The sequence below is a fragment of the Pinus tabuliformis genome, chromosome Q (assembly GCF_031772625.1).
Source record: "Pinus tabuliformis cultivar Carrire ecotype Pingquan chromosome Q, CPIR1, whole genome shotgun sequence".
Classification (NCBI taxonomy): domain Eukaryota; kingdom Viridiplantae; phylum Streptophyta; class Pinopsida; order Pinales; family Pinaceae; genus Pinus; species Pinus tabuliformis.
In genome coordinates, this window is record NC_142296.1 from 112,717,963 (window position 1) to 112,728,290 (window position 10,328).

Here is a 10,328-nt window from a genome sequence, read left to right on the forward strand (position 1 = left end):
ATTCAGTTTGACTAATGCTCCAACTACATTTCTGTGTTTGATGAATATTGTGTTGCGTCCTTATCTAGACAAGTTTGTTATTGTATTCATTGATAAGATACTGGTATATTCTAAAAATGAGGAAGAGTTGTTGAACATTTAGAGGTAGTGTTGAGGTTGCTAAGAGAGCATCAGTTGTATGCTAAGCTTAGCAAGTGCAACTTCTTTCAGACTAAGGTACACTACTTGGGACATGTTGGGATGGGGTCATTGGGGATAAATTTTGTTAAATTTTGTAAGCCATTTTTGTAAAGATGTAAGGTCTCCGCGATTTGTGGAAGTGGAGTGCGAAGATAGTAAGAGTCAAAGGGGATTTAGTCCCTTAGGTGGGTAGGTGATAGGAAGGTTTTGAGACTACCCATGGTCCACGGACAATGGTATTGTAAAATCAAGGGCTATAAATAGAAGAGTCATAGCAAGTCTAAAAAGTAACTTATGGATAGAAATCATAGTAAGAACAAGTAAGCTAAGGCAGGAAAGGTCTATTTCCTGTACTTAGGAGAATGGGAAGGCTCCTGGAGATGAGTGCGTGGAGACCTTGGCAAGTCCACAAGCTGAGTGCGAGGGCCACTATAGTTGAGTGCATAGGGAAAAACAGTTTGTACTTGAATGATTACATCTAATAAAGACTGTTTTGATCAAATATTTTTGCATCTGTATACCTATTCTTACTTCTTCAGTTTTCTGTATTTTCGCTTTGTATTGCAATTTATATGAATAAATGCCTATCTTGTGCGTGAAAGTGGTAGATCAATACAATTTATACAAGTCATGAATAATTAAAGAACTTGGCGAAGATCTAAATGATGTTTAAGTGAACTACAGTAATTATCTGTTTCAGAAGTGTTAGGGATCACAAAGATTAGGAGCCTCAGGAACCTATCACTCAGGCCTCTAGATGCAGAAACCTAGTTCTGTCATCTTCCAATGATACGGGTGAGACTGCAGACTGCGCTACATGGGTTGTTACCAAAAGGGCCAACAGTTAGGGTTTTTTTGGTTGGCGCAACTAACTTTGAACCTGGGTCAAGCCCCATCAAGCCAACAAATGGTTCCATTATCGGGATTGGGATCTTTCTAAGGGATGTGTGATAAGTGGTTCCTAACTAAGAAAGAGATATAAATGTTGATCGATCGGAAATCGCACGCGTTTGCAACTCAGGAGAACATAAATCTGTCCTTATCGAAGGAAGAGTGGCTGAATAGATACCTATTCATAGATGAACTCGAAATATTATTCTGCTCTTTCCCCTTTGAACTGCATGAGTGGCTGTCCATATTGGTGAATAGTCAAGGTACGTGGAAGCTTCATGGCCCTATTGTGTGGACCCCTGAGCTGGCAAAGCACTTGGAGGCTTCATAAAATAACATCACGTGGGCTGTTGACCACTAGATCGATCGTATTCCGGGGGGATTCATCATTGAGTTCGCGATCGATGTTAGAAAATTATATATTACAAATAAATGGAAAACATAAAATATATTGCAGGAATATAAACATAGAAAACGCATCAAACAAGAGAGACACAGATATATTTGGTTCACCCAATTTGGGCTACTTCCATAGGAAACAGTCAGTCCTTCCTTTTATATTATCCAGCAAACTGAAGACACAATACAATTCCCTCATATATAGCGAGGGGTTGTCTTCTAGGGCAAAAAACCCTAAAGTAAAGATAACTTCTACCATCAGATCTCTGCCTAATGAACGACCCAGATTGACTACGAAATTACAACATTTTACAAGGCAATTTTACATCTATTTTTAGCTTCGGGGGTGCTGCCCCCAATCCCCCCGCCAGGGGGGGCTCCCAAAGGTCACAGCCACCCCCCCTGTAACATATATTTTATGAGCGTCATTTCTGCTCCATTATGAACTAGGGTGCAATGCGATGATACCTTTGAATACAGAAGACAATCAGGCTCCACACCCAATAATCTCCCACTTGAGATTGATTATAGCAACTCCACCGCTGCTTCATTTGCTGGACAATGACTCCAATTTGGACTTGGTTGTTTCTCATATTCTTCCTCATACTTGAAGACCAATTGAAATTGAGCAGGCTCTCAGTTTCTCCCTGGTTACAACTTTTGTTAACATATTTGCAAGATTCTGGCTAGTGTGTATCTTTTCCATCTTCAACTGTCCATCTTCCATTGCTGACCGTAAGAAATGGTACTTGAGCTATATATGTTTAGTCTTGGAATGAAATGCAGAGTTATTTGCAAGATGTATGGCACTCTGGCTGTCACTGTATAACTTGCCCAACTTCTGCTTCTTACCCAATTCATCTAGAAACCTTTGTAACCAAATTATTTCTTTACTAGCCTCTGTAGTAGCAACATACTCTGCTTTCGTTGTTGAGAGTGCAACAACACTTTGCAGTTTTGAGACCCAACTGACAGTTGTTCCACCTACAGTAAACACATACCTTGTTGTGCTCCTCCTGTTATCTCTATCACCCACCATATCTGCATCAACATATCCTTGTAGAGCAATGTTTGAACCACCAAAGCATAATGCTTGATTTGTGGTACCTCTCAAATACCTGAGAATCCACTTCACCGCCATCCAATTTTCTTTTCATGGATTGTTCATGTACTTGCTTACAACTCCCATTGCATGTGCAATATCAAGCCTTATGCAGACCATTGCATACATTAAGCTTCCAATTGTTGATGCATATGGAACTTTAGACATATGAGCCATTTCTTCCTGAGTCTTGGGACACTCCTCCCTACTTAATTTGAAATTGATAGCAATAGGTATACTAACTAGTTTTGCATTCTGCATATTAAACCTTTTCAACACCTTTTCTATGTACTCACTTTGAGACAATGTTAATTTGCAATTCTTCCTGTCTCTAGTTATTCTCATACCAAGGATTTGTTTTGCAGCACCCAAATCCTTCATTGCAAATGAGTTCGCCAATTTTCTTTTGAACACATTTATTTCCTGCATGTTAAAACCTGCAACAAGCATGTAATCTACATACAATAACAATATAATATAGTTGCCATCATTTTGCCTTTTGAGATAAACAAAATGATCAGAGTGACATCTAGTATAACCTTGTTCAGACATAAACCTATCAAATTTTAAATGCCACTGCCTTGGAGCCTGTTTTATGCCATACAAGCTCTTCTTCAACCTACACACTAGTTTCTCCTTCCCTTTTACCTCATATCCTTGTGGCTGCTGCATATATATCTATTCCTCCAAATCCCCATGGAGAAAGGTTGTCTTTACATCTAACTGCTCAAGATGCAAATCTTCAGCTGCTATTAGACTTAAAATAGTTCTGATTGAAGTCATTTTAACAACAGGAGAAAATATCTCATCAAAGTCTATACCCTTTTTCTGTGCAAACCCTTTCACCACAAGTCTAGCTTTATACCTTTTTCTACCTCCATCTTCTTCCTTCAACTTGTAAACCCATTTATTTTGCAATGTTGTTTTACCTGCAGGAAACCTGACTAAGTCCCAAGTCTAGTTATGTGCTAAGGAGTCCATCTCTTCTTTCATGGCTTGCTCCCACTTCTTCTTGGTTTCTACCTGCACTGCTTCTTCATAACATTTTGGTTCACCAGAATCAATCAACAGTACATAATATAATGAAGGAGAGTATCGTTCAGGGGGTCTACTTATCTGGGTAGATCTTCTAACACCACTTTCAGGTGTTTGAGGTGCTTGTTGCTGTTGTGGTTGTTGTTCTGGCCGTTGATCATTATGATTTTCAGGCACCATCACTTTTTCTGTGATCTCATCAAGCACTGTGTATTCTCTATTTTCTTTTTCTTGTTTCTTTTCCTGCAACTGATCCTTATACAAAACCTTTTCATTGAATATGACATCTATGCTCCTAATGATTTTGTGTTTTTCATAATCATAAAAGTGATAACCAAAATCATTAACACCATATCCAATAAAAGTACATTTCTTTGATTTTGCCTCAAGCTTTGTTCTATTTTCTTTATTAATGTGGACAAAGGCTTCACAACCAAAAGTTTTTAAAAATGAGTAGTTTACCTTTTTACCTGTCCATGCCTCCTCTGGAATACCACCATCTAAGGAAATTGAAGGCCCTATATTTGTTAGATAAACAACAGTATCTACAACATCTGCCCAAAATTATAAAGGTAATCTTGCATGCAATCTCATGCACATTACACGCTCCATGATTGTCCTGTTCATCCTTTCTGACACACCATTTTTTTGTTGTGTTCCTAGAACTGTCTTCTCTTTGCAAATTCCATTCTCTGAACAGTACCTATCAAACTCTTTGCTGCAATATTCACCTCCATTTTCTGATATGAGACACTTCAACCTTTTTGCTATCTCATTTTCAACCAAATATTTCCATTTCTTGAAAGTATCAAATACATCAGATTTATTTCGAATATAATAATTCCAGGTTTTTCTGGTTGCATCATCAATAAAAGTAACATAATAATGAGAGGCACCAAGAGATGATACCTAAGTAGGTCCCCATACATCTGTATGCACAGGCTCTAATTTTCTGCTCTTATTTTCTTTCCCAACTCTGAGGAATCTGACTCTCTTCTGTTTTCCATAAACACAATTCTCATAGAATTTTAAATCAACATGCTTCAAACCTGGCAACAAATTTCTTGAGTGAAGAATCTGCATCCCCTTCTCACTAATGTGCCTGAGCCTATGATGCCACAATGTCGTATCTTCTCCTGTAGAGGTTAAAGCATTAACAAAATTAGAAATAGCATTGCATAAATACAATGTACCAACATTTTCTCGTTTTGGTATTACCAAGGATCCTTTAGTGACCTTCCAAGTTTTATCTGTAAAAGTAGTAACACATCCTTCACCTCCCAACTGCCTTATTGAAATAAGATTTTTCTTTAGATCTGGAACATGCCTTACCTCCTTCAATATCCATTTATTTCCATTCTACTGTTTTATGAAAGCTGTACCCATTCCAATGCTTTTACAGGGTTTATCATCACCCAATCGAACTTGTCCAAAATCTCCTTGAACATAATCATGAAAATGTTTCCTATCAGGTGTGGCATGGAATGAGGCCCCTGAATCTACCACACAGGCACAAATAATATTTTCTAAAGAAAGAATCAAAGGATATTGCAATACATCACCTGTCACATTCGCTTCATGATTGTTTTCTTGCTACACATCTCCTTCTTTTCCCTTCCGAGACTTGCAATATTTCTTCAGATGTTCTTTCTTCCTGCATTTCCAGCACACTATCCTAGATCTAGACTTGGATCTGCCTTTCCTTGACTTACTGTGATATCTTGGGCTCTTTCCTCTTTCTATTTTTCTTCCCCTCGTCTCTGTAATCAAATCATTACCTGATGTCTCACCGGAGCTTTTCCATCGCATTGCCTCGCTAAGAATTGCAACGACAACATCATCGAACTTTAAAGTACTAGATCCAGAGATAGAGTTACTAATGGCCATAACTAAACCATTCCAACTTTTTGGCAATGAGCTCAGAAATAACAGAGCCCTAACTTCATCATCAAAAGTTACCCCTGCAGAACTTAACTGTGTTATGAAACCAGCTCACAAAAAGATAGAAAAGAGAGATCCATGCCTTATAATTCAGCCTCTTCGAGGGGGCAACCTCCTTTACATTACATAAATGAACAATTCTTGGATGATACAAATGACAAAACCTCCTTTCTATATATAGGAGTCTAAGGAGTCACAATATAATCCAGCCGACCTAACAATAATAATATAAAGCCACAAAAATAACAATAGAGGGATTCTATGGGGCACAGAAATAACAACATGGGGTAATAGGGGCACAACAATATAAATAAGGGGTATAACTACAATAGTAATGGGGTAATCACTAGTATTATAGGGACCCAACATGCCCCTCTCCTTCAAAAAAGTGTTGTCCTCAACGCTTGAGTAGTTCTGGATACTTCTGCATAAAATTCTCATCCTCCCATGTGGAATCTTCAGCGGATAAGTTCTTCCACTTGATAAGATACTCTGAAATTGATCGATTTCGTAGCTGTCGAGTTCTTGTTTCTGTGACTGCTTCCAGTTCCAATATAATTTTTCCTTCCTCGTCAAGTTCTGGCAATATTGTTTGAACTGGGAGCTTGTCGCCTATAACTTTCTTTAAACATGAAACATGGAAAACTAGGTGCAATCGAGAAGCTGCAGGAAGCTCCAATTTGTATGCCATAGTACCAATCTTTTGCAACACCTTGTACGGACCATAATACTTTGGTGATAATTTATTATCCTTCTTAGCTTGCTTTAGGGACATTTGCTTATATGGTTGTAGTCGTAGGAATACCCAATCACCTACATCAAAACTTATTTCACTGCGATGTTGATCTGCCTGTTGTTTCATTCTATTTTGTGCCAACACGAGGTTATCCTTTAAGAGTTGGAGGACTTGTTGTTGATGTTCAATGTGATGTTCCACTGCCTGAACCTTAGAATTTTCTCTTAAATATGATGTGATGGATGGTGGTTGATACCCATAAAGTGCCATAAATGGGGTCATTTTTGTTGCTGTATGGAAGGAAGTGTTATACCACCATTCAGCCAGAGGCAACCATTTGACCCATTGTGTCTGTTTATCAGATACAAAGCAACGAAGATATCCTTCCAAACATTTGTTTACTATCTTAGTTTTCCCATCAGATTGAGGATGATAAGATGAGCTATGAGCTAACTGAGTACCAAGACAAGAAAATATTTCTGTCCAAAAATTTCCAGTGAAAATGGGATCTCTGTCACTTACAATAATCTTTGGGTTTCCATGTAGCTTTTGAATTGTTTCCATAAATGCAGTAGAAACTGTACTGGCTTTAAATGGATGTGATAATGCACAAAAGTGTGCATACTTGGTAAGTCTGTCAACTACCACCATGATGACACTCTTTCCCTCAGACTTGGGTAAACCTGTGATAAAATCCATTGAAACCTCCTCCCAACGTTGGCTTGGAATGGATAAAGGTTGTAATAGACCCGGTGTCTTAATTGTTTCAACTTTATTTTGTTGGCAAACCAAACATTCCGCCACAAAATTTTGAATATCTGATTTAAGGCCATCCCAAAAAATTCCTTCTTAACCCTGTGGTAAGTTTTTAAAAATCCTAAGTGCCCTCCTAAGGAAGAAGTGTGCAATTCCATAAGAATCTTTTGTTTTAGCTGGGAATTCTTACAGAGGTATAAGCGATCTTTGTACCATAATGAATCATTTTTCCAGCTAAATGTATCAGACGTACTGGAATCTTGTTGTAGCTTTCGAATAAGTGCGCACACTTCTTCTTCATTCTTCCATTCCTCCCTTGCTTCGTTTATCCAATCTCGTTGGATAATAGAAATGGCGCACAACAATGCTTCCACATCCTCATCCTTTCTTGAGAGTGCATCTGCCACCACATTTTGCTTCCCTTTTTTGTAGATGATTTCAAAGTCATAACCCAACATCTTTGTGACCCACTTTTGTTGCTCTTCAGAGGATAATCTTTGTTCTAAAAAGTATTTAAGGCTATCATGATCCGTTTTTACCTTGAAGTGTCTTCCCATTAGGTAGGGTCACCATTTCTTAAGTGCATGGAGTATTGCCAACATTTCCTTCTCATAAATAGCTTTGCTTAAAAACTTTCCCTTGATTGGACGACTTTCAAAAGCAATGGGTCTTTCATCTTGCATCAGAACAACACCAATTCCATTTCCTAAAGCATCACATTCCACAATAAAGGTTTTTGTGAAGTCCGGTGTAGCTAAGACCGGTGTTTGGCACATTGCCTCTTTAAGATGTTCAAAGGCCTTTGTTTCTTTCGAAGTCCATGAAAATGCATCTTTCTTCAATAATGTTGTTAGAGGTGCTGCTATTCTCCCATAATTCTTAACAAACTTGCGATAATACCCTGTCAACCCAAGAAATCCTCGCAGATGCTTTATGGATGTGGGAATTTTCCATTCCTTAATGGCTTTAATTTTGCTAGGGTCTACCTTAACTCCTGATGTCTCACCGGAGCTTTTCCGTCGTATTGCCTCACTAAGAATTGCAACGACAACATCATCGAACTTTAAAGTACTAGATCCAGAGATAGAGTTACTAATGGCCATAACTAAACCATTCCAACTTTTTGGCAATGAGCTCAGAAATAACAGAGCCCTAACTTCATCATCAAAAGTTACCCCTGCAGAACTTAACTGTGTTATGAAACCAGCTCACAAAAAGATAGAAAAGAGAGATCCACGCCTTAGAATTCAGCCTCTTCGAGGGGGCAACCTCCTTTACATTACATAAATGAACAATTCTTGGATGATACAAATGACAAAACCTCCTTTCTATATATAGGAGTCTAAGGAGTCACAATATAATCCAGCCGACCTAACAATAATAATATAAAGCCACAAAAATAACAATAGAGGGATTCTATGGGGCACAGAAATAACAATATGGGGGTAATAGGGGCACAACAATATAAATAAGGGGTATAACTACAATAGTAATGGGGTAATCACTAGTATTATAGGGACCCAACATGCCCCTCTCCTTCAAAAAAGTGTTGTCCTCAACGCTTGAGTAGTTCTGGATACTTCTGCATAAAATTCTCATCCTCCCATGTGGAATCTTCAGCGGATAAGTTCTTCCACTTGATAAGATACTCTGAAATTGATCGATTTCGTAGCTGTCGAGTTCTTGTTTCTGTGACTGCTTCGGTTCCAATATAATTTTTCCTTCATCGTCAAGTTCTGGCAATATTGTTTGAACTGGGAGCTTGTCGCCTATAACCTTCTTTAAACATGAAACATGGAAAACTGGGTGCAATCGAGAAGCTGCAGGAAGCTCCAATTTGTATGCCATAGTACCAATCTTTGGCAACACCTTGTACGGACCATAATACTTTGGTGATAATTTATTATCCTTCTTAGCTTGCTTTAGGGACATTTGCTTATATGGCTGTAGCCGTAGGAATACCCAATCACCTACATCAAAACTTCTTTCACTGCGATGTTGATCTGCCTGTTGTTTCATTCTATTTTGTGCCAACACGAGGTTATCCTTTAAGAGTTGGAGGACTTGTTGTTGATGTTCGATGTGATGTTCCACTGCCTGAACCTTAGAATTTTCTCTTAAATATGATGTGATGGATGGTGGTTGATACCCATAAAGTGCCATAAATGGGGTCATTTTTGTTGCTGTATGGAAGGAAGTGTTATACCACCATTCAGCCAGAGGCAACCATTTGACCCATTGTGTCTGTTTATCAGATACAAAGCAACGAAGATATCCTTCCAAACATTTGTTTACTATCTCAGTTTGCCCATCAGATTGAGGATGATAAGATGAGCTATGAGCTAACTGAGTACCAAGACAAGAAAATAATTCTGTCCAAAAATTTCCAGTGAAAATGGGATCTCTGTCACTTACAATAATCTTTGGGTTTCCATGTAGCTTTTGAATTGTTTCCATAAATGCAGTAGAAACTGTACTGGCTTTAAATGGATGTGATAATGCACAAAAGTGTGCATACTTGGTAAGTCTGTCAACTACCACCATGATGACACTCTTTCCCTCAGACTTGGGTAAACCTGTGATAAAATCCATTGAAACCTCCTCCCAACGTTGGCTTGGAATGGATAAAGGTTGTAATAGACCCGGTGTCTTAATTGTTTCAACTTTATTTTGTTGGCAAACCAAACATTCCGCCACAAACTTTTGAATATCTGATTTAAGGCCATCCCAAAAAATTCCTTCTTAACCCTGTGGTAAGTTTTTAAAAATCCTGAGTGCCCTCCTAAGGGAGAAGTGTGCAATTCCATAAGAATCTTTTGTTTTAGCTGGGAATTCTTACAGAGGTATAAGCGATCTTTGTACCATAACGAATCATTTTTCCAGCTAAATGTATCAGACGTACTGGAATCTTGTTGTAGCTTTCGAATAAGTGCCCACACTTCTTCGTCATTCTTCCATTCCTCCCTTGCTTCGTTTATCCAATCTGGTTGGATAATAGAAATGGCGCACAACAATGCTTCCACATCCTCATCCTTTCTTGAGAGTGCATCTGCCACCACATTTTGCTTCCCTTTTTTGTAGATGATTTCAAAGTCATAACCCAACATCTTTGTGACCCACTTTTGTTGCTCTTCAGAGGATAATCTTTGTTCTAAAAAGTATTTAAGGCTATCATGATCCGTTTTTACCTTGAAGTGTCTTCCCATTAGGTAGGGTCGCCATTTCTTAAGTGCATGGAGTATTGCCAACATTTCCTTCTCATAAATAGCTTTGCTTAAAAACTTTCCC